At 41.4% G+C, this 25094-nt stretch overlaps 1 protein-coding gene across 1 annotated transcript in view; it reads right to left on the bottom strand.

Moving 5' to 3' along the window:
• Window positions 1-23062, bottom strand: part of GRIA1 (glutamate ionotropic receptor AMPA type subunit 1) — a 166610-nt gene extending 143548 nt beyond the window's left edge. The window contains exon 1 of the mRNA XM_052684646.1: window positions 22965-23062. The gene's annotated coding sequence lies outside the window, so the exon portion shown is untranslated. The remainder of the gene's footprint in view (window positions 1-22964) is intronic.
• Window positions 23063-25094: the final 2032 nt, after the last annotated feature.

Genomic DNA, 25094 nt, shown 5'->3' with positions numbered 1-25094 from the left:
TTAGATGCAGTGAAGCAGAGATGTTCACCATATATTTTTTTCAATTAACTCTTGCAGAAAATAGCTAACATTCGCACACATTAATTGTTCATCACTTACGACTCTGCTCTGCAAACCCTACAGGGCCTCTTCATATTTTCAAAGCTTAGTAACCTGAACACATTGGATTCTTCAAAATCATTCAGCAAAACGTAATTTTAACATCTGGTGGGATTTAAAAAAAAAAAAAATAAGTGTATGAACTGTGCTGTTTTGTTCTGGGGAGAAAAAAAGAACACTCTAGAGACACCTCCAAACTGAGCTATGTGAGACTGTTGAAGGGTATCAGCTTGTAAAGGAGGGTGGGGATGCAACAGTAGGTTATGACCTCCGCCACAGTCAGTAGCAGGCAGCCAGTGGCATTTAAATGTCTCAGATTTCTGCCTGTCTTATTAGCTGAGGTCCTGCTGAGCTCATTGTCAGGTGAAGAAAGTCATCCTGAGAAATGGAAAGAGACCAAGTGTGGGTGAAGGCAGCTCTCTGTTACTGCAGAAGGGAGCAAGCCTTGCATGGTTTCAGGTCCATGCATGCTCTGATCAGCTGACACAACCTTTTTCATCTGGAAGCATCTATCTAGGCTAGATAGAATGTAAGAGGACAGGAACTTGGATGAAGGGACACACCCAGTGACAAGAGGGAATAGAGAAGTATAGAGAGAACATTTTACAAAATAAGTTTCCAAGAACAAAGCCTTCCATCTCCATCCATGCAGATGCTACTGTCTTAATGAAAAAAAAAAAAAATCAAATGAGATACAGGCTTTTTTTCCTTGTACTGTGGAAGACAATACCTCTAGATGGATTCCTGGAAGTTTTGCTCACTACATCCTTCGAGTTTCCAGTACAGATACTTATGAAAAATAAACTACTAATAAAATAATTTGCTAGCAGTCCTCTATTAAACTGTTCCTTTCAATTTTACCTCCTAGTAACAGTGATGTTGTCTTGTATTCAGTATTGATGATAGGAATAGGCAAAACAGTTGGCTTTTTGTTTGTTTTAAATGCAGATTCCCAATTACACAGACCAGAGGCAGGCTAGCCAGTCTTGCAGCAGCCCAGAAAGTAACACACCCCTCCCTATTGCTCACATCTTTCAAGTACTTCTACATACCAAGTAATGTGAATGATAAGGATGCAGTTTGTTGGTACCCAGTGAAAAAACCTAGGAAACACCTTGGAGAGGTACTGAAGTATAGTGAGTAGGAGTGTTTGGAAACTTGGGAAAATTTAAAATAAAAGGACAATCTCATGCATAGCAGCTTTGATTGATGCATGGCTTTGTTGAAAATGTCTTACTATGCCAAATAACAGCCCTCTATTTACTGGTAAGATTTGAGCACTCTGCACCACTGAGAAATTCCCCTTCCTCTGGGCACTGGATGTGTTCCACATCCCGCAGAGCAGCCTCTTCAACCTTAAACCCAGTCCAAGCTTATTAACACATTTATCACCTTAAATCCTACCAACAACATTACAATCTGCTTCTGGGACGCCCAGAGTTTTGCTAGACAAAACTGCAAAGCAGTCAGCCAGGCTGTTTCAATTACTTGAAAATGACAACGTTCAGAATGAAGCATAGCTAAAATCTTCCACTGCTGTTTTTGTCCCCTCCTCCTCTGACACCTGGCCCAGCATCATTCATGATTCACTGCATGGCAATGCAATTTTGTTTTGAGTTTTACTTCTATGGCTCACTAAGAGACCTAATTGGCACTTTGTACAATGGCTCAATTTTCTTTCCATCGTTCACTTTATATAGCATAACAGTGCCTTGATTTTTGTGATGACTTTATGGATGCTGAGCAGTACAGACAAATCAAGCTTTGAGCCCAATTGCTGTTTTCCTAAGAATACCCAAACAGAGCAGCCGAGCAGAGAGGCTTGTGACATCTGTTGTGTTGCACCAGGAGGGCTGACTGAGAAGTGACTGCTGAAGTGGGGCAGTTCTACTTGCAAGCACCCAATGGCCATGCTCTCGGTATTCCAGTGTTCCTAAAAGAACACACCTAGTTACACCTCAACTGAATTTTGGCAACCTTCAGCTCAGCCACAAGTAGAAGAACGACATCTTTGCTTTGGAGAGCAGAAAACAGTTGGGTAAGATAGCGCAGCTCACCTGAGCTTAGGTGGGTATTGAGGAAAAAATACAGGTGTTGTAAGTCTGCGTTGAGGTCTGTGAGCCCCCTTTGGCTCTCTCCTTGTTATATTTGTGCAAGGAATGTTCCAATATCTTCGCTGTTTGGACATTCACAACTTATCAGGTTTTCAAATCACTTTGGGGACCCCTGAGGACAATAAACATGAGTATATCAATTTGAATGGAACCCCAGAGAAACTACAGACAACATTCTGCATGGGTTTGATTGCTACGCTGACTTTCCACTCCCAAGACAGGAGATTGTGTCTAGGATATTTTAAACAACTGATTTAGAGAACTATTTATTTTTGGGAACCCCTTTTTTACTTTTGGAGTGAACAAACCATTCTGCTTTCAATTTTCTGTTCTTTCTAGTCTCTCCTGGATATGATAACTCCTTGTTACTGTACCTGAAGCTCCCTCCACAAACACATTTGTTCTTTTTTTTCCCACCCATATGACTTCTCTTTAGAACTCAAAGGGAGCAAATATTTCATGAAGAATTTTATTTTGAAGCATGCATATGCATATATATATACTTATACATACACACACACTATATGCCTGCTTATTGCTCATTAACAGCAACTACATCTCACGTTTTTCATTGGAACTGATAAGGTTGAAAGCAGTTTATTGTTGCATGTTGCAGTGACACTTTAATTCAGTAAGCTGGATCCTAGAAAAGCTGCTAGCATCTAGTATCAGTCAGTAATGACCAGACAGGCTCTGGGCTCTCTCATCCCAATGAGAGTCACAATTATTCAGTCACTGGGTCAACTTCTAAATTAATCTGGTAGAATTATTAGTGCTCCACTACTACAACTACTCTTGCATGAACTTGTGCAGTTTCACCCAGTGTGCTCAAATTGGAAAAATCCAGAATTTACTGCAATTTATTCCCTGCTGGAACACATCAACTCTGACATCTCTAAGGAAGAGCTGTAAATTCCCCTTGGCTTATATAAGGATTTCAGATGAATGTTGACTAAAGCATGGCAACTTGCATGGCACAAGCCTGCCTTTTGTTTCCAGGCAAGTGTGGATTTAACCATAGGCACTGGGCATATAAAAAAAATACATGCATACATTAACATCCATGCCTTTTTGTTTCATCATCTTTGGTCTCATCATATGATGTGAATTCTTCAGACAGTTATTCTCAGCAAACAGGATTACTTACTACAGTAATGAGTTGTATATAGTGTCAGGCTTAGAAACAGCAAATTAGCAGTATGTGAATGCATCATTTATTTTATACATCTTAGGCTGATCTTACCATCAGAGATAAGGCTATACAGTTTGACTCTCCCCTTTTTGTTTTGTATTTGAAAAAGCACAATGCAAACAGAAGGCAGACCTGGCTATTTATATCAGCTCCATCGGAAGTGGTGACAGGTATAATTACAGAGGAGAAATTACAGGGCTTATTTCAGTGGCATTTCTCCTGCTGTTCTAGGCAAGATAAAAGATTGAAAGTGTTCCTGACGTATCTCCAAAGCAAAGATGCTTCAGTGCACTGTTCAGGTTATTTTCAGGTTGATTAAAAGCTACCTTTTCCAGTCCTCAGCAGGGGATAGATTGCATGGGGTTTGCCTTTTGGCTTGATCACCTCCAGGACACTGATTCAGGCAAATCCAGATTTCTTTTTGTTACGATACTCACTGCTATGCAGTTATACAGCGTTAAACTCATCAGTGGCTCTGCCAATCTACTTGCTCTAGTCTTCATCTCTTACTTTGCCTATCCCACATGAGTTTTGTGTTCTCCTGAGAAGGACGAGCTCATTTCTAGAAAGCTTTTGCAGAGTTGGCAGCTGTTTCTGAATGGCATCTAATATCAACCAGCTTTCCCAATGCTAAAATGGTATTTTCTAGCACAAGCAGCAGTTCTTGGAATTCACATGAAAACACAAAGACCTGGGACAAAATACAGCACATCATACCACTTCCATTTCAGCAGTACAAGGACAGCAGATAAAGTGACAGCACTGAAGGCAGCAGCAAGTTAAGCACTGCAAGCAGTGGAACTGGATGACACCAGAGCTCTCTGGCTCAGGGCTGCTCTGCAGGATTTCAGCATGCAGACAAGCATCACTTTTGAACAATGAGCTGCTCTCAGCTGTGCTCCAAAAGCCATTGTCAAAATGGGGAATGATATGAAGGCGCCTGCCTGAAATTCAACAAAACCTTACCTTCCCTTCCAGAAAATCAAATATAACATGAAGACATTAAGGAGGCTGTTAACAGCAAGCCTAAAAAACAAGGAGCGAGAACAGAACAATAGCTCAGTTGCCTCCCCTTGATTGGGTTGTTTGAATAATGTTGGCTTGTTACCTAGCAACATAGAGCTTATTGCTAGGCTAGTTACAACCTAATTCATATTTGTCATAATTTGTATAATCAGAACCGATCATAAATAAAAACTGAATACAGTCAACTGACTTATGTTTGCAATTAGAATCAATCTAAATCAGAGAAGGACATTAACAGCTCAGTCACTGGTTCTGGCTGACTTATTCCCATTCCAATACTTCTACTCAGTTATTTACCATATTGTCCCTAGCCACAGTCTCCAAGGTAGAACTTTGGGCAAACTCTTTAGAAAGAGGCATGGCTTTAAACACAACTAATGGGCAGCATTATACCCAGCTTCAACTAGAATTTCTTGGGCAGCTCTGTTCACTTCCCCATTTCAGGTACTTTCATTACCAGCTCTCCAAGACAGTTCTTTTCTAAAGAAAACATTCAGCACTCCCTCATAGCACTCGTCGTGCGTCACCATTAGGAAAAGCCTGCAGTAGCTGTGCAGCTGGTGCCAGGTGTAAAGCTCACAAGTGATGACACTGATTTACCACTGCTGCAGACCTGTTCCAATCTCTGCTATGTAGCACCTTCACCTGCTGTCACAAAAGGCTTTGGTGGCATACGGGTATAGAACTCTACAGCTGAGCTGTTATGCACATCCAAGACTCATCTGGCTGCTGAATGGCTGTCTTCTAGGGTAAAAAACACAGCTGAGCAGGAAACCTCAAAGATTTGAGACTGCTTAATCAAGAGAAAACTAACAGGAAGTAACACCCAGATGCATAATAGGGAGCTGCAAAGAGCTGATCTCTGTGATGCCTCTAGATGAAGGAAAATCAGCATCTGCAGGAAAGGGTGTTCAGACAGCAGAGCACTGGTAAGGACCACATAACACAAACTGCACTTGGAGAGTCTGTGAAACCATGGATCTATAAAGCAGACCAGTCTGTTCTGTTGCTCTGTTCCATATTTGGTGGATATATATATATATATTTATATAAATCTTCAGAGGTGCCTTCCCCTGCAGTACACTGGATTGATTTACATTGCAGTTGATTAATCCATGTACCCTTCTGGGGCTAAGAATCCTGCCTTATTCTGCCAGCATGGCCTCCAAGAGTTTCCCCTATAGCATCTCAACAAATGAGCAACCTATTCTTCTTCAGCTTTGAAATGGAATTAACTTGGCAGGCCCAGCCAAAATGTTTTCTATCTGTGCATATCCAAATTAATATAGATAGATGTCAAAATAACTTGCCTGTAATGCTGATTCCCCTTTTTGCTAACCTGGAATAATTTCCCAGGCTGAAGCTATCACAAGTTGCAGACATCTTAATGTGGTGCATCAATGCTTCCAGCTTGTGGAAACCAGTACTAGCTGCTGAAGGCAAAGAACTCAAACATCTAAAAAATCTACTCAGCTTAACATAACTGATGATGAGTCTTTATTTTTCTGACTTCAGACATGACCCAAGAGCTAAATTAACGTGCATCACCAAGGCACCAAGAACAGAACAGACCACTGTCTGAAACTGATACGCATTTGTGATAGCAGCACAAGTGATGCTCAGGTCAAATGTAATGCTGGGGGAGGCTGGTCAGAGAACTCCCCTGTCTTTGGATACACTTGCTCAGCCCTTTGAAAGCCAGTAGCAAACAGAGCAGCATGGTGTTTTGTAAATGACTGTACATTCTGTCTCCCACTGGGAAAAATATGGGATGCTGAAGAAACAAGCAAAAGCTATCCTTCAGCAGAACACTTTTCAGAATCAGATCCAAAAGGATGCAAGACTCCACCAGGGCTGTCTCCATCCTCCTTGAGGCATGAGGACAACCTCCAACAACATAACTTGCTGAGGAAAGAGATGGCCTTTCCTCCAGGGCTCCTACAGTGGGTTTCTGAATTCATACTTTGATGTTGGGACATTAGAGAAAAAGTAAGAGGGAAAGATGCCATATATTATCTTGCAGTTGATACATTACTTAATTAAATGCTTGTATTCCTGAAATAGTTTCTTTCAGGCCTGCAGTTCTCCTGCCTTAATGTACAGTCGTACAGTCTTAGAAAACCAAGACAAACAACCCTTATCTGCAGATCAGCAAGAGCCTCAGCAGCATTATTTATCCAACTGTCCAGCTCTCAGCTTTAGTAAACAAAGATGACAAATATGGAGACCAGATCAAGAGAGCAGGAGAGCTGATTCTTGTTCTGTTTGTCTGTATGATGCTTGATATGAGGCATGAGTATTGCAAGTGTCTATTTCCCACACAATATGCATTATACCTGTTTCCCAATATGCATTACAGGCTTCAAAAATACTGGACACCGAAGTTGGTAAACATAGAACAGTAACAAGGTGACCAAATCTGTATTATACCAGCCTATAGCTGGTAGCTGAGCTTTTCCTTCGAAAGCTAATGTTGAAGGTTCATGCAGAATCCAAGTTGCACATTGCTGGCATTTGCTCATAAACAGAAATAAAGTTTAGGAGGAAGTGACAGAAAATGTGGGCCTGATGAACTTCAGAGCTCTGAAGGCCAAAGATTAAGTAATGAACATGCTTAAAGAAATCTCATTATCTCTGGGATTGTGACTCCAGAGCTCGAACATCTGGTACAGGCAGCACTTCTCTATCATGGGAAGTTGAAGGGAGGTTTGAAGGTGCATCTCTGGAGGAGTCAATAGCCAAAAGAATGCAACTTCTTAAGCAATAACCCATTGTATTACCCCAACTACAGTGAATTTCAACTATCGAATAGAAACAGCAGCCTCAAAAGAAGTTTAAGGATCCTTGGACTGATGCACCTGCACTGAAGCTTTAGAAGGGGAAGATAAGTGAAGACATTAATAAATAAGTTCCTTGTCACTCCCTCTGAGGCACAGGCTGTGAAGGCACAGTAATTAGACAGGATGACAGCTCTGACTGACAGCTACTGATATACACATAAAAGACTGCAGGAGCCTCAGCTCCACACCAGGGTTGCACAGGGGTCAATTGGATCTTCCACATATGAGTTTGTTGGATCTTTTTGCCTTTTAGCACTGCAATGTAATTAGAAGGGAGTTCTTCTGGGAGAGTTGGACATGGTAGACACCTCTGCTCACAAACCCATTCCCTCATCACAAATCCTGCAGTGAAAGCATCTGAAGAACCACGGAGTTTAAGTGCTTCGATAAGTGCTTGGGTGAGTGTTTTGAAGGGTAACAGGGGGCTGATAACATTTACAAACAGGCTTTTTGTGTCACTTCTGACAGTAGGATGGACACATTAAAGTAGTTTAGGTAACTTCAAAAATTCACTCTATCAGCTCAGCGTGTACCACCTCGCTGCTCTTGCTAATTTTCTTTCAATGATGCTAATTATCACACTGTTTGTTAAAAAGATACTTGCACAACCCCTCAATTCCATGAAATGACAGCAAATAGCTGCAGCAGGAGCACTGAAAAGAAAACAGTTCCCCCTTTAAAAAAAATTTAAACTAAATGGACAAAAAAAAATCAATTTATTATTCACTAGAGAACATATTTTGTTATCCTGAATAAACACAGCATCAGTTCTCAAAGCCTGTCTGGAACAGCAGGGAGCTCACAGGATAACAGGTATTTGTGTGCTGCTTTAAAAAAAAGAAAAATCAGGCATAATGATGAGTGTCATAAGTCTGAATAGAAAGTTTGAGGGCTTTTTTTTTTAAATGTTAAAAACTTCGGATTGCTTTTGAATTTGGAGTTCCTGTACAATGGAGTTCTAGGTCAGAATTATACTGTGACATTGATTAATTAGGTTACAACCAACTCCTCTTTTGTTTTACTTTGATGTACCAGCCTGAACACTGCAGCAGCTCCGCTGATTCACAAGGAGGTTGTACATCATGGGGCACTGACATCTGGTAGGGAAGCAAGGCAGATGGATAAGGGTGGCAACAGTTTTACACATCTAATTTTAATCTGCTGCCACAAGCCTGCAGGGACCCAAAATGACTTATGCATTGCCTGGCCACAGTGAGATGGGCAAAGGGGTACAACTTCCTTTGTGTGAAAGCAATCATAACAAGATGTGAGTTTATGTTGGTATCGATTGGACGTGGGGCAGGAGCAATCAATTACTCCCAGAAAGATGCTAAAGCAGCACATCCACTCACCTGGCACAACTGTGTTATTGAAGAATAGTTACAAAAAGGAAAATAGATTCACTGTTCACAAAAAAAAAAAAAAAAAAAAAAAAAAACATTTTTCCATGATGTTTAAAGGTATTTTCAGATAGAAAAGAAAAAACAGAGCTTGCTTTTTTTTTTTTTTTTAAAAGCAGGGTGGTGACTGAGCCTTTAAGATTTGAAAAGCACCATGAGCAATTGGATCCTATGCAAAATGTTACTCAAGTTGAACCAAATAACGCTCATCTTTTAAGCTCTTACTCAACCTTCAAAGTGCTGGGGGCTTTGCTTTCGTTTTCCGCTGTTTGTTTAATGTTTTATTTATATATATATATATATTATAAAGGTGAGGTTTTTCCAGTCAAAATGGAAATGCAGTCAAAAATGGAAGTGAGAAATTTCAGCTGAAGACCTGTTTTGTTGTTCCAGAGGTATGATTGATGGATGCCTACAGCTACAGGAACTATTGCACATATAGAAGTGCAATAACAGAAAGGAGCACTGTTGCATTGCAAAAATCTCAGTTGGAGTGGCACTATATTCCTGACATGATCAACCACATTTAAGCCCTTTATGTGCAACATCAGCTGGCAAAATAAATAAATAGTCTTGCTCTTGTACTCTACAGCATAACAAGATATTAGATAAAGACTACAATACACATCTCTTGCTTCTTCTCTCCCAGCACCCACACTTGCACAATTCAGACCTCAAAATGCTGCATCAGGCACCAAGCTTTGACTGTAACACTTTAGCACTGGATTTGATACCTGCATATTGTTTAGCAAATTTGCTGCAAGAAGTATCTGCACCTTGTAATGCTAAGCCTATGATTTCCATTAGATCCCAGAAAACTGTTTAATTTAGTATACATTTAATTGACAAAACATGCCTGCATTTACAAAGGAATCTTTTTTGTCTTTGGGTACAGCAAACATTGCCAGATACCCAAGAAATAAAAACAGTTCATGAGCTTGCATATACATACATGCTGTTGTAGAAAATGCTATCACAACCAGAATACATAAACTGAACAAGTGGAATTTTGCAGGTGCTTCTGTATTAAAACAATTTAGATCAGAGCATTCCTCCTGCTAAACCCAACGCATACCAAGGAAAGCCAATCCCTACCTTCTGCATTTAGCTGTGTTGTCGCTTACACAGATAGCATTTAATAGCCTAAGAAGGAAATGTTTTATTCAAGAAGACACATTTTAATCCATCAACATATTAAGTGAAGCTAATGTGTCATTTTTTTGCAGTGTGGAGCAAAAAATTAATTCTTTGATTCATTGAAAGTGATCTCATTTCTGCCTCACGTCTGTAAATAATTGATGGCAATAATACTTCAACACCACTAAATACAAATGGGCTCAGAGTAAGCATTTCAGGTGGGTGCCATTATTGGATGCAAAGCTCCCCAAACTCAGTGGAACTGCTCCCAGCTCTGGATTCTGTCACAATATTGCAGTGGAAGGGGAAAATCTGCAGCAGTCTCATGCAAATTTAAAATAAGGAGATTTGCTAAATGAAACATGCTTAAAAATCCATCAGTGGCCCAGTTTTATCCCTTCTGATAGTTGATTCATTTTATTCAGTGATGTCTTATTTTGTCCTCTGCATACTGAATACTTTGTAATAATAGAAACACTGAAAAAGTATGTTATCATCATAGCCTAAGGATAAGAAAGGGAAAACTTACAGGGAAAAGTTATACATTTTATTGAACTAAGTGCTACAGTTAGACAAAACACACTAACTTGCACAAAAGACCACAATCATTGTCACTTCAGAAAAGCTGTTTGCCCTATCCATTCAATTTCCATTTGCACTCATAGAAGCAAGAACAGGGGTAGAGGCATAAGTGCTGACACTACTACTGCTTACAACCTGTACTGAATGACATCCCCATTCCCATCACCATCATTTTTTTGGATTTAATCTAGTACAAAATCCCAAAGAAAAATCTTTCTACACGCTAAGTTACTTGCTGTCATTCCAGAGATGGAAGCAATGCATTCATATGCAGAACACGCAGCTAAATGTTAGTCCTATGTAAATGATTAATTTCACATAGAGACATTTCCTTAATGGGGTAGGGGAAGAGAGAGCTATACCCATATACTGCAGTTGTCTGGCCCTCAATGTTTGCCTCCCTTTCTCATTTCAATGAGTTAACAGCGCACTTCTAAGAAGTGTTGTGAAAATAACTACACTAAAGGTACAGGGAATCCAATAGCTCTGGATCTGTTAGAGGCTCCCTGAGGTCACATCAAGGAGTCCCCTGTATGACTCCATGCTCATCCACGATGGTGACACTGGGAACAACAGTGCTATCCCCACCAGAATGTGACAGGCAACCATCTGCAGAGATGCGAGAGGTCACCACAACACATTGCCTGTGCTCCAGACATAGGCACAAAGGGAAGACAGCAGGAAAAAAGCAGGTCCTGGAAGAGGCTCTTCTCCTACACTCTGTTTTTAAGGCTTTAGCAAGGGTTTGATTATTTTATCCTTATCCACAAGCATGAAATTAGCTTAGATCCTAACATCCCAAACAGCCAGCTCTGGAATTTAAGACAGATGTGGAAACCCCATGATGTGAACTGGCAAGTGGCTGCACAGTACAAATGACTGTAAACAAGTGCTGGTGTGGAGATAGGAGCAGGTTAGACCTGGAGAAATTCAGCCCTGAGCACAGAGCAAAACTGTACCAGATGCTGTGAGCCAGCTCATCTCCAGTTTACATCTGCAGCTTTGGCCTTTGCATCTGTTACAGAATTAGTCCTCAACAAATCTGTCTTTGGAGTTATTTGCTACAATTCATCTCTACATAAACCTGTATCACCCCCATCCTAGCAAACAATTATAAGCTGATTTAAGTTCATTACAGGTTCTTTTTTCATTCTTGCGATATTCAGTATTATCATTTGTGATCATGATCAGTCACAGCCATATGGAACAGCCAGTGGAGGAAGAAAAAGCCACAGTGCTCTGGAAGCAGAATTACAGTAAGCTGGTTTCACACAAAGTTCTTTGAGATGCATTTTGTGATGTTCTGACCAACAGATCGAAATCCATCAAGTGAATATAATTCCATTCAAGGCAGAACTTTCCTTCAAGCCCCTTCCTTTTCTTATCTTTTTCTTTTTTACATTTAAAATTCTGCTTTGAATTATTTCTATTTGCTGACTGATCCCGCAGTGCCCAAACACGAAGGCAGCTATGAAAGCATTTCAGGCTGGAAGTGGGTTGGTACACTGAAGGAATAGGCTCAGCTACACTAAGATAACATTTGCTGCCCTGCTGGCAAGCTGATTTAGTTTGCAGTGTTTCTTTATACACTCTCCAGATGTTGCCACTTCATTGCTGAGACCCTTTACAGACTGTTGATAAACAGTTTAGAAATCTCACCACTAAAATCCCCCACTGATCCTAGTATTGATCCTAGTTTCTAATCCACAGCATAAATCTGCCCCTCACCTCACATTTGTTTCCTAAGCAGCAGCAGAAGCACTTACTGATGTAGCCTGACACCAAGCTTCATGTGCCAGGGAAGTGCTCTGAGCAGCTTGGTATATGCTGTGATACTGCTGCCTTCACCCCAATACCTGGGATGATGTTGTGCAGTCAACATCCTGCACTTGCCTTAACTCCTTAGATCTGTCTGTATGAAGTCTTCTGCTACATTAAGCCTAACCAAGGAGAGTACTGAGGAAGCTGCCCTGCTCACCTTGAGTGTTAAGTCCATACTTCAGCAGTCATGACCTCACATGCTGGATTCTGCCTTACACTTATGCTTTATTCATGTTCCCCATGTTCTAACACAGACATTTTGACTTCCCAGCCCAGCTGGATAAGTGGGAGGTTTTTCCCTTTTCTTGTCTAGGTCAAATGTAGAACAGGAGCATCATACCCTGTAACTGGTGAGTCACCAAAGAATACCTTGGCCCAGTTTTCACCTGGTTGCGCAGCTTAAGAAAACATAACATCATTGTTATGTGATGAGATTCTTAGAAGCTCTTTCTACAGTGCCCACAGCCATATTTCTGAATATAGATTTCACTTTCCAAGTTTAGAGATGCAGTCACTGCGGATTGCACAGCTATTACATGTGCAAATACAGTGGATAATGAATGCAGCTTTTAGCACAGAAGGTCTAGTGAAAGCCTATACTCTATACTGAATTCTATTCCACAACATAATTATCCGAGAAGGTTGAACCTGTCAGATGGTAACTTCCATCAGAAGATTTTCTTTCTCCCCCCCAAAATTATTCAGCACCTGCCAGATCCAAATCAGAAATGCTTCCGTTGATGTTAATGGGCATTGGATAGTCTTACGTTACCATCTCAGACATATTTGCGGAGGATTCGCTTCCATCATGCTCGAAAAATGTCAGCAAATATTTAATCAACAATAATAATTTGGATTAAGAGGCAAATGGCAATGAACGCCTACTGAAAACAAGCCAAAATATGAGTATGTGATTTGACACAGACATGGCTGGATTCTGCTGTAAATCTAGCATTGCTGCTTCACTTTGGCAGCTAAAGAAACTAATTTTTGCAAAAAGGAATGGGAAGACGGATAGCTTATTTCTTCCTCCTTCCCTGAGATGGAAATTGCTATTAGATTTCCCTCAGTCACTTTGCTAAGTGTGTTTTCATTGTTGGATATAGCCGGAACATAAGGAAAAAGAAAGAAATGAGAAAGAAAACTCATTTCTGTCATAAGAATAAGCATTAAGTCAAAATAGGAATAATTCTCCTTGCATGCTTTTTAAAATTAACAAAAGGAGAATCTATTCCTAACTTCCATACGTCCCTGTTCATTGCAGGAGAGTTGGGCTAGATGACCTTTAAGGACCTCTTCCAACTCAGTTCTGTGATTCTATGATTTAAACAGCAGAAGTCTAATACCACCTGGTACTACAATGAGTTAACAGGCATCTTCACATACCTTGCCAAACAGTAATGGTCCTTATCTGCATTTAAAACACCCTCCACTTTTGACACTAGAAAGCTATAGGAAATCACTTTTGTATTTCTAAAATGTTTGCCCAAGCAACTCTTCCAGGAAATAATTCTCTGTCCTGCTTATTATACAAAACTCTGTTCCAGAGATAACTGTGAATTATCTTTGATGTCTAGCTGAGAGTTTGCCTGCATTTCAGTGACCAGGGAATGGCTGTAAGGTCTTGAAGATATTTACTGTGTAGGTAAAGCTGTCAAACCAAGTTCCACCAAGTAGCCTCCATGCAGTGTCCTAAGTTAACTAACTTTATGGCTTTGGGATTTAGAAATCCTTTAGTTTTAACAGGAAAATCTTTGCAGTGATAGCTTTAAAGGCAGAGGTTTCATATCTTTGAAGAGATTTCATTCAGAGGATGTTTTCCTTCTTTCCTTTCTACCTGTTAGAGGTTATTTTGCTGTCTGCTGCATCCTATTCATCTGTGAATGAAGACAAAAAAGACCTATCATTCATGTTGATCCAACTGGTTTGTTTTGGTTTTTCCCCCCCCCTCAAGTCCATTACTTCCAATTTATCTGCTCAAAAAGGGAAAGTTCACTTTGCCTGGCATGGAGCACACAGATCACTCAGCCTGTAAAACAAAATAAGAAGCTCCAAAGCTCAGCTTGTCTTCCATCCTCATTAGTTCTTGAGTGCTTAGAAGGTCACCTGAGACAGAAGCTCATATATGGATTTCAAAGCTCAATTAGAAAATACTGTAGTGTTAAAGTTAAGCAGTAGCTGAGAAGAGTCAGAGAATCAGCTGTGAAACACCTTGGAATATAAATTCCTTGGAGCAGAAACCATCTCTTATTGTATAATGGCACAGTGCTAGCCCAATGGGACTCAAATTTGTTGACCTCTAGATATTATGGTAATACATTTAGTTTCTTTAAAGACTCAAAATCAGGTAGACTAAACTCTGCAGAACAAGAAGTGTGCTGCAGTGTGTCCAAACAGCACTCAGCACACTGGGCTCCCCAGTGTCTTATCCATGCAAATGATAGAAGACAAAAAAATTCTCTAGAAACGCCAAAGCAGTGTCAGGAGTTTGCTGCATGCTTCAGGCTATCGTAATTAAGTCAGACCAGGTTATACTGCCAGTGGCAAGAGAGAGAGCCATGCACTGCATCATTTTCAACCTCCTGTAATTATACAGAATGGGTAAACAAACATTGCTTGCAGTGGGGCTAGGAGGAGTTTCTGAGCACAGGCTCAAACACTAGATTTGGAAGCAGAAGCTTGACACCTGTGTCACCCTACCATCCCACTATAAGTGATGGGATAGCAGCAACTGACCTTCCACAGCAAAAAGCCTTGGAAGACCTTTCAGATGTGTCCAAGCCCTATTATTTAGGAATCTATTAGCTAAAGAGCAAAGACTTTCATTTCCATCTAGCATTATTCAAGTGTGAATGATGAAAGACAGATGAAGATGAATAAACCCAAGTTCTACTTTAATAAATTGGGAGTCCAGTGGTAGAGTGAGGGGTATGCCCTCTTCTCAGCAGTAAAAAGGAATAGCCAAAGGACAGAGGTGCCTTCTTTCTCCTCCTTTAATTCATTTTCAAACATTCGGAGTTTAGCTTCCCCAGCTGCTGATACTGTAAAAATGTTGCTTGGCAACATGGTAACAGGGGAAAAAAAATTCTTCAAAAACATTAGGAGTTTTTGTCCTTAGAAATGTACTAGTTCAGCACATCCAACCTCCTACAGATCCATTTTAGAGGAAAAGAGGCAAAAAGACTCCCCCCCCCTTCCCCTCCCCACCCATGAACTAGTTCCAGCAGCCTTTAAAGCAAAGCATTTAATCTGGACAGGAAAAGGTGTGCCCTGAGATGCTCTAGGGGCACAGGCAGATCCCTACATGGGAATGACAGGCAAGGGAATGGAAAAAGGCACTCAGCATTCACCTGACATCTCACACAAGATGCCTGCAGACAAAGCAAAGTCGCAACTGCACATGGAGGCATTGCACTTTGAGTTCTGCCGTCATTTAGGGTGCAATCATTAAGCTTATCTGTTCTCCACCTCCAAGAACCAGATGCTCGCTAGCGCTGTCTAGTGGGGACACAACCAATATCCTTGAAGAAGTGGCAGCACCTAGGCAGAAAAGCAGCAGATCCAAGGACTTCACTAACCATAAGCCAGAGTAGAGCCTTGCATTCAGATAAGATGTTTTTGGTCATTCAAGGAAGAGTAAGTGATAAAAGTTCCTACAAACAACACAGAACACAAGTACCAGTGTTTTTAAAGCAAAATCCCGAAGGGCATCTACCTTTATCTAGCTAGAGGTAACAGAAATGGAACACAGAGGTGTTGTGCGACAGCACAGGCTCTTCAGCATTGTATGGCACCCTTTCTGATTATTTTAATGCTGAGATTAGTAATCTAGAGGATGGATCTCAAATAAGATCAGAGTGTAAAAAGGTGTGCCAAATTTGAGCTGTACCTATTGATTCTCACAGTTATCAAAGCAGAAATACACAAGAACAAACAAAAAGATCCTAGAATAAATCCAACACAGCACAACATACGCCTCTAAGCATAAATACCATACAAGTAAGGAAAGTAATGGGTGCCATATTAGAGTAATATAGATAATGAATGGAAAGCCAAGGAAAGGCTGAGAAGAGTCAGGCCAAGTCAGTCTAAACTTGGGAAGTCTTTAAGTAATGGGCACAGACAAAAGTCTTCCAGAAGAGATCACTGGAACTCTGCTAACTCAAAGTCTTGCTGCAATGCCAATTTAATTAACATGCTTAACTGCTTGGAGATGTCTAAGATTATTCACTGGATTGGCAGCCCTTCCTCATTGCTAATTGCGTTACTTTGCAGTGAAAGGAGATGAATGAGTACAGTAGCCCCATCTTTTCCTGCTAAAGGAGGAGAAGAACAGCAAAGTAATTTGACTTTGACATACTGTCTTGCTTTCACAGGTTTCGTTTATATAAATAAGCATGTGTGAGCTACTGAGAGCTAACAAGCTGGATGGCAGCATAACAAAGTCCTCCAGTGGCTGCTCACAGCACAGTGAGTTGGCAACACTCGGTGCAGCCATCCGGCACAGAAATGCTCAGCTTACCTTCCACAGCACTACACATTCACTCAGCATCATGCATGCTCCATGCCTGGAAGCAGTATTTTGTGTGTAAACAGTTTCTGGAGACTCCTATTAAACAGAAAGCCCCCCCGAATGAATTACTGCCTTGCACACTCTTGTTTGACCATCTCGGACAACAGAAGGGGACAGCAGTCAGATGGCAATATTGCTGGTATGGACAGAGCCTGAGGTTAAAACACAGTACATGAAGGATGACAATATTATTCCTAAAGAGCCTGGTACTCCCAGATTAGCTCATCCCCTGCTTATATTGAGGCTGGAGCAGCCAGAAGGGAGATTATCAGTAGCATAAGAAGGCACTGAATGTTTTGGGTCCTTCGGGTCCTGCAAGCTTTGAAGGAAGGCCTCCAGCTATGCCAAGGGACAAGCTTGCAGTTTCTTTGACTGTGGAAAGGGTGAGTTTGGACTGCAGGGCTGCCTTAAGGCTCTTCTGTAAGTACAGTCTAAATATAAACTTGCACCCATGGAGTCATTGGAACTTCCAATGCTGACTTCAACCTTAACATTTAATCTTGCAATGACATTTAAAGCCAACAGTGATTGCCAGTGTCTCCTAGAGATGCACACACGTCTAAAGGCATCCAATTCCTTGAATCTAATTGCAGTGGAAAGCAGCTTCAATACTTATGCATACAGAGAAGGAGAGATAAGCAGCAGCCAAGAAGCTGCTGACCCCTTTCTACATCTCACCAACACCCATTCTGTATGCAGGAGGAGATATACTCTGTGCCCCAGCTGTCTGGTAATTACATACTGGGACACACTTTCCACTGCACAAGTTGCCCGGTGCCCAGGGAAGTCCATACTTATATTTAACTAACTGAAACCCAGAACAACTGTGGAAGAGTTTTAATCACATCCATCCCCAACAGGTTCAGAATTTTTATTTAAAATACCAGTACAGAAAAGCTTGGTTTTTTTAATTAGCATTTCAGCATGAAGTTAACAACACTTATTAGAATGATATCCACAGGACATATACTGCAAACCCCATAACTCTCACACAGCATCACTGTCCTTTTAATTGAGGCTAGGAGATCATAGGCACAGTTCAGAGACAACAGGAGCATGGCTCTAAGTGAGACCTGACTGGATATTTACAGTCTGTATTACCATTATAATATTGTTTTATGACAAAAAAAGAAAAAAAACAAAGCTGAAAGCATTGAAGGAAGTAGTCTGTATTTTAGTGCTCTGTTAGTCAGCATATAAATCACATTCAAAAAAACTCAGTTCCAGAAAAGCTCACGTTTTCTTTTTTTAATTTCCCATAGGAATTGGCTTATCAAATTGCTCAGTGGTTTACTCTTAAGTCTGAATAAGAAATTATTCTCTTTAGTTATTCATCCTATTGAATGATAATAATACCTAATATTTCTTATTCTTTTCAAAGTGTAAAGCTCATTACAATTAGCAGAGGAACATCACCACAAAAACAAAGCAAGCTATCCTGATGTTCCAGATCAGGGAAACAGCCACTCAGAGGCACTGATTCTATGTTACTTCCCATGGGGCTTTCACAGTTTGCATAGACAAGGAGACAAACCCCCCCAACCCCCACCAACTACATCCATGCAGCACCGAAGCTGTGGCATTGTGGCTGCCTACAGGAGAGCAGAACTTGCCTCTGGGGAGAGTCCAGAAACCAATGTGTTCACAACACATCACAATTAACCCTGAATGCTTTCTTCTGCCGAAGTAACAGCCACAGTACTTTTTTTTTTTCTTTAAAGTTAAGTTTGTAGGTTCCACTATTAAAGATTAATGCTCAGACTACCACTGAATTAAGTCAGTCCTGCTCCCTTGCCACCCATTGCTCACTTCTGACAATGCATTTCCAACATGCTAATTCCTGTATTTGTGCTAATGCTACAGAATGAACTGTCATAATGATCTAGATTGGGGAATGGATGCAGAATAAAACAAGCCCATTTTCTCTTAAAACAACAACAGTTTCAATGCTACTGCACAAAAATACATCACTGTTGAGTACACAGAAGTGATTTCTAATTAAGCATCAATACAATAATGTAGATGTGTGCAAGTTGATATTGCCTTGAAAGCTTTGACCAGGTTAAGCAATGGCCCATTACTGGCTTTTGTCCTTGAAGGTGCCGTGGTTAGATTACACCTTTGCTTCATATAGGACATACACAGTACAAACAGTACATAGACTGATCAAGAGACACAACCAAAAACTATCCAAAAGATCTCACCCTTAAGCTTCATTCTATTTTCTGATTCATCCATGAATGCCATTCTCACCCAGTGACTCACTCATGCTAGCAGTACAAGATCACTACTAAGAACTCAGATTACCTGTAGTGTCACCTACCTAGTGCCAGGGAAACATCATGAACTTGTACACAGTAGTACTCATCATTTGCTCACTATTTCTGCTAGAAATCCTTAACCTTAGAACACTTTCCCTTACTAACTGCAGTATTTCCTATTGTTCTTGGAATAGAAAAGCTCACATTCCAAAAACTTGCATTCAAATGAGGTATGGGTAGTGGGCAAAACTCTTAGAAATGCATTTGGAAGTTGCAAGCAGTGACCTCTCTCTCCATCTCATGACAGCCTGGGCATAATGTGCAAATAGAGCTAAACATTTTCTACGAAGATATGGAAAAATTATAGAAATAAAAAGGACTTGAAGCAATACCAGTTAAGTGCAGCTTCTTTTAAAGCACAGTCAACAGAATCTCCCATCAATTTCAGACCTACTAATGGATGCTGCTAAGTATTTCATGACAGGATACTTAAAGAATAAATATCCGCAAAAATAGTGGTCTGTGTTTAAAAGGCTTACATACTCTGAGCAGACAAAATATTAAGTAGTGACTAACTTGTGTGATTAGTGTCACATACCACCCAATCATTGGGATATTCATTCTTCTGGCCTCATCTGAATAAATCAAAGATATTTCTGTACTGCCATCTGCTTTGCTTCTTATTTTGCTGCTGCTGTTCAAGCATTGCACCAAGATAGAAGGGATACTCCAGGTATAGCACAGATGTCTTGATGCAGTTTCAGAAGTACATTAGAAAAATATCCTGTGTTATCAAACAACACCCAGTGAACCCTATACCACACCTGCTTTCTACCCAAGAACTATACTCATTACTGAACGCAAAAGTGTCTGTTCCAGCTTTGAGTTTTTCTCCTTTTCTTTTGTATAGAGTTAGTGTTCAATTTCAGAGAATATACTAGGGCAATGTAAGGCATAGCATTTGTGAACTCTGGCTTCTCTTTTATTACACTTGGAGAGACTGGGAAACCCTCTTCAGAAATCCTTTGTTTGCTGGGGCAGGGCTTCACAGCAAACAGGAGAAAAAAAGGCAGGGAAACAAAAGAGATCTTGGTAGAGGCTAAGATTGCAAGTCACAGTCAGTTCTCAGCTCAAACAGTTCTGAAGTTCCTTCCATTTACTGTCATAACGTAGCACAAGAAGATCTCCCTGGGAAGCTCTGGGGTTTTATTACACCTGTCTACCACTACAGCACATGCAAAACCCAGCAGAGAACGATGCTCTCATCATCCCACTGTGGAGTGGGATATGCAAAGACTTTGCCTAAGTGATAATACTGGGACATGAAAGAAGTGCTTCCAGGAGTTCCAAAAAAGCACTTATGCAAAGCAGAAATAGAGAAACCCTCTGACAGCTGATGCTGCAGTGACAAGGAACAGATTATAGCTGCAGATAAAACCCCCTTGCCAATTGCTGCTGACAGCAATCAGGGCCAAGTTCAAATAGCCAGGAGGACTCCCACAATGAACAATGCCATACCACAGAACTCAGAGAAGGGAAGATTTTCCCCCTACTACCCTGCTTAAGTGACAGGGGAAAAAAGTCAGTGTCCAAATTGAGGAATATTTAGGCAGTAAATAAATAAAGCATCAGCTTGTCACATTTGCATGTCCAATGGGTTGTCACAAGTCTCCCCAGCAACCATTCTGAGCATTCACTCTCTGTGAACAGTCATCACTTCAGGAAGAATCCAGCATCACCTACTGACCACCCCACAGGTCGAGCACCTGATATAGCCCAGGAACATTCCTCAGTTTCTCTACAGTAACTCAAAGGAACAGACCTGCAGAATCCACTCTACTTCAGCAACACTGTTAGTGAAAGCACCTCTCTTCATGTCATTTTTCTGCAGAGACCTTTTAAGTTGTCGATTCATTGCCATCTGTCAAAGAAGCCACTCTGTGGCATCACCCAGAAAAGCAACTCAGCATCACAGAAGTCTCAGTGGAAGGAGCCAACTCAACCAGAGCTCTGAGAAGCAAGATTTACTCCGTTAGATACACCCCCTCCACCTCCTCATTTCCAAGCTGGACTCTGCTAATGAAACAGTTACTCAGCTGGGCCTCCAATGAGGATTTTTTTTCAGTTTGTGTCAGCATGAGGACTTATTTGGAGGCAAATTTCATGGTGAATAGAGAAGTAAGAATAGTCACTGATTCCATGGTAAAAATGCATTTTGCTGATATTTCTTATTTTAACTAACATACTGGAATAAAGTAGTGGCTGCTCTAAGCTGTATCTACCAGCTAAGTAGTGGGCATGACAAATTGTTCCTAATCAAAACCACATGGTGACATTATCAAGGCATCAAGCTGGTGCTTAGCAAGCCCTACTAACAAGAATCAGCACCGCTGTAACACAGAACCATGGTTTCAAGATTGCTCAGCTTGCTCCTTAATTCAACATGCACTCACAGGGTCCCACAGGAAGCTTCACTCATACAATACTGCAATATGACAACATCAAAACCTTAAGTGCAATCATGACCCAGAAAGAGATGGTTTACACACACCTGAGGGAACCGTGGGTTGGACACAAAGCCCCCCCATGACGAACAAATGAGAAAAAAACAGGCTTGTACTCAACAGATGCAAATCAGCATTGAAGCAGGTTTTCACAGTCACAAACAGCATTAAAAACTTAGTTGTAGTTTCGAAAATTTTCCACCAGAATGACAAAAAACAGGCTTGGAGCCAAAGAACAAAGCTCTTACCATCAAGCCCTAATAAAGAACAAAGACTATCTATTTCATCTAAAGCACTGTATAGAAAGGAATTTCAGCAGCTATTAACTGACTGGTAACATTATAGTTTGAGAGACACATTATAGTGCTCTACAATTATTGCCAACTCATACTAAATTATTGGCTTCTAAAACAGAGATATAAACAGCACTTAAGAGACAAAAGCCCGTCAGCATCAAGCTAATCCTAGGCCAATAACCTCCCTGCCTATGGAACAGTCCACTGGAACCCACGTCCACTCCCCAGCAGCAGCCTTTCCAGATCACTACACCATTCAGTTAGCAGTACAAGGAATCAAGGTCTCAGGTGGGTGGGCTGACAGTGGTTTGACAGTGCATCATTCAAAGGTGATTTTCAACTATTCCTGAGGAATATTTACATTCACACACCATCACCAATTGCATTATCACAGCTCAGTTGAAGAACAAAAAGTCCTACAGGGATAGGAATGGGCAGCTGAGCTGGGAGCACTACTGCCAGTGTGCCATGAAGACATAGCTATCTTTTAAGCAAGAAGCTAGCAGAGCACAGTGCTAGGTCATTCTCACCTCTTGAGCTATTAACTGGACAGCCTGAAAGCTTTCTACAGGGAAACCCAGAGCCTGAAGGAGAACCAGCCTTTACCCCACCTCTTCTCAGGGACCTGCAGAGGAGTCAGAACAAACCACTTTGTTTTGTACCAGGCACTACAGCTTGCCTGGTAGCTAGCAAGATTTCAGCCAACAGGAATTCTAGGTTGGTCTGATAAAAGACAACAAAGGAGTTAGTTTTTTGCAACAGTGCCAGAGAACCACAGGATAGCTCATGCCTTATCACTGCAGGAGGCTAAGCAAAATGGAATAAAACAGCCAGAGCAGATGACAAACAAAACAGCAAAACCAAATCACTGAGAGCACTCCCATGCCACTCTGAGGTCAAAGCAGAAGCCAAATCATCGCACACTTGGTACCTCCCCACCTCGTGGGAGAGCCCAGCTGCTCACTCCCCTTTGCACAGCCTACAGAGGGGCCTCAGAAACACTAAAGTTCACTTCTTTGCTGAGAACCAGTGAGTAGGGGCTTGTTTAAGCTTGCCATCACACCAGGACAATGTTATTCATCAGTAGAACCCTTAGATTTAGTAATAATTGAGTCTTACCTTGCAGCTTTCAGCAGAGTTGACTTTACACCACGCAGGGTCAAGACAAGCTGGAGCAGGACTCAGCACCTAACAAAGCTCAGGCAAGTACTGCCCTGCTCAACCTCTCTTGGGGCCTTTTAAAGCTTCCCCAGAACCTCCCACACCACCAATCAACTTCCCACCACCTGTGCTGGGCTGCTGGAGGAGGGATGCTGAGCTTAACTCTTTGACACAGGCCCAATGCATGTCCAGGGCAGTGCTTTGCTCTGCCACCTCAGGACAGGTCTTGGTCTTTTTGGTGGCCCAGGGGGCAAAGTCATCTTCAGCCCAGGAAGCTGCTGGAAGAAAATGTAATACATGCAGAAAACACAATGCTCCTTTTTTTTTTCCTCTTTTTTTTTTTCCTTGGCACCAGAGCCATAATAACCCCAGTATCTCAGCTCTGTGAACATCTCTTCAGTGCACAGCTCGGCCCTCAGCGCGCAGCGAGGCAGTGGCTGTTAATCACAGCTTCCCTCCTCCCTGCCCAGGAGGGAAGGTTAAATGCCAGCAAGACCTTATCTCACGCCAAGCAGCCATTTTGGGTCTCCGTGAGGGGTGTTAGCAACGAAGTGATGGATAAGGGAGTGTTTCTCCTTGGCAAGGCTCTCCATCATGTTAAATGAAGGCTTGACGGGCTTTGCAGCATGCAGCCTGCTCTGCAAAATGCTCTCAGCAATGAGGGAGCAGCAGCTCCAGTTCCAGGGTCATGGTTTCATGTTGGCAATAGCTAAAACAGCACAAGGGCTTAGAGACAGGTGCAAGGTGGGTAGGATCCTTATCAGTGAGACAAATACATTCAGTGGTTGGGAAGGCTGTATTTTTGCTAGTTTCTGAATTCTTTCAAGAGTTTAGAGTGGGCAAGACAATGCTGGTGAGCTGTGCAATTAAAATATTCTTTTTAATATTCATGACACAAAGCTGTTGAACTAGGAAGTTGATTATTATTCTGTGGGAACAGAGACAGTTTGGACAGCTAGATTGGTACCGTTAGAAAGAAAACAAAAACACAGCAAAACAGAAACCCCACCGCTAAGAAACAAAGACAAGCTTTTGCTAGGTCAGCTCCTGTGCTTTACTTGGGGAAAACAGAAACCTCTGTTCATTTAGTTTTCATTCCTTGGTTCTTGAGAAGGCATTTGGGAGGAAATTATGGACACTTCTACTTCGAGGAAGTTCCATTATCAAATTGCTCAACTCATACAGGAAATTTTGCGCATACAGTCCCTCAGGATCTCCTTTTGTTTCTTGTGTGCTGAGGGAGAGTTCAGCAATCAGCTCATCTGCATTGTGGTGAGATGATCAAACAAAATTGTTTCTCATACCTTAGGTCATGTGGAGATTCCAAGCTTGGAAGGACTATTTTGGTTCATTGAACTTTGATCATAACTATATACTGAAGATGATGGATTTACATCCAAGATCTGCTTAGACTCAGGCAAATTCATTCATTTTGGAGATGTTAAGGAAAGTCTGGGCCTCCAGCTGATGTCTGCTCCCACTGAGTATTGCTGTTTTAGGAATCGGCACAACAGAAAGGTAAGAGAACTGCATTTGTCATCCACTCTCTTTCAGTGCTAAGGCTCCTTGCAAAAAGTGTCATCAGATTTCACATCTGAGGGTGGTTTTTTTTTTCCCACGGTTATGAAATTAATCAATTTTTCATTGCTACACAGGGGTCAATGTGGAAAAGTGTCAGGAAAGTGTCTAGCAAGACATGTCTGAATTCTCCAGAGCATTTGAAATGCTGTACTTACGCAGACTAACACAGCAGTGCTATGTGTTATATGTGAGAACATTCCCGTTATCCTGGGAGTGGAGAGATGCTAACAACTGACCTCAGAGGGTAAAGAGCAGATGGGCACGTGAATGAATAGCTCTCACACCCTCAGCAGTGAAAGTCTGCTCTTCCCTCCTCCTCCTGCTGGTCTTTGAAATCAGCTCACTTTCTCTACTGATGCAGTCCGATATATCTCGGCTGAGTTTTATTAGGCATTGTGAGATGGCAGTATTTCAAGAATGGTGACCTAATTGCATGGGAATGGAGGCTACAGTGTTCTTACCAACCTCTTGCACAGCCTAACCTGACACAGTCATCGTTGCTTGTGG

Source organism: Tympanuchus pallidicinctus, unplaced genomic scaffold (assembly GCF_026119805.1).
Source record: "Tympanuchus pallidicinctus isolate F22 unplaced genomic scaffold, pur_lepc_1.0 scaffold21, whole genome shotgun sequence".
NCBI lineage: Eukaryota > Metazoa > Chordata > Aves > Galliformes > Phasianidae > Tympanuchus > Tympanuchus pallidicinctus.
The sequence above is the reverse complement of the archived record's forward strand: the minus strand, read 5'-3'. Positions and strand labels throughout refer to the sequence as shown.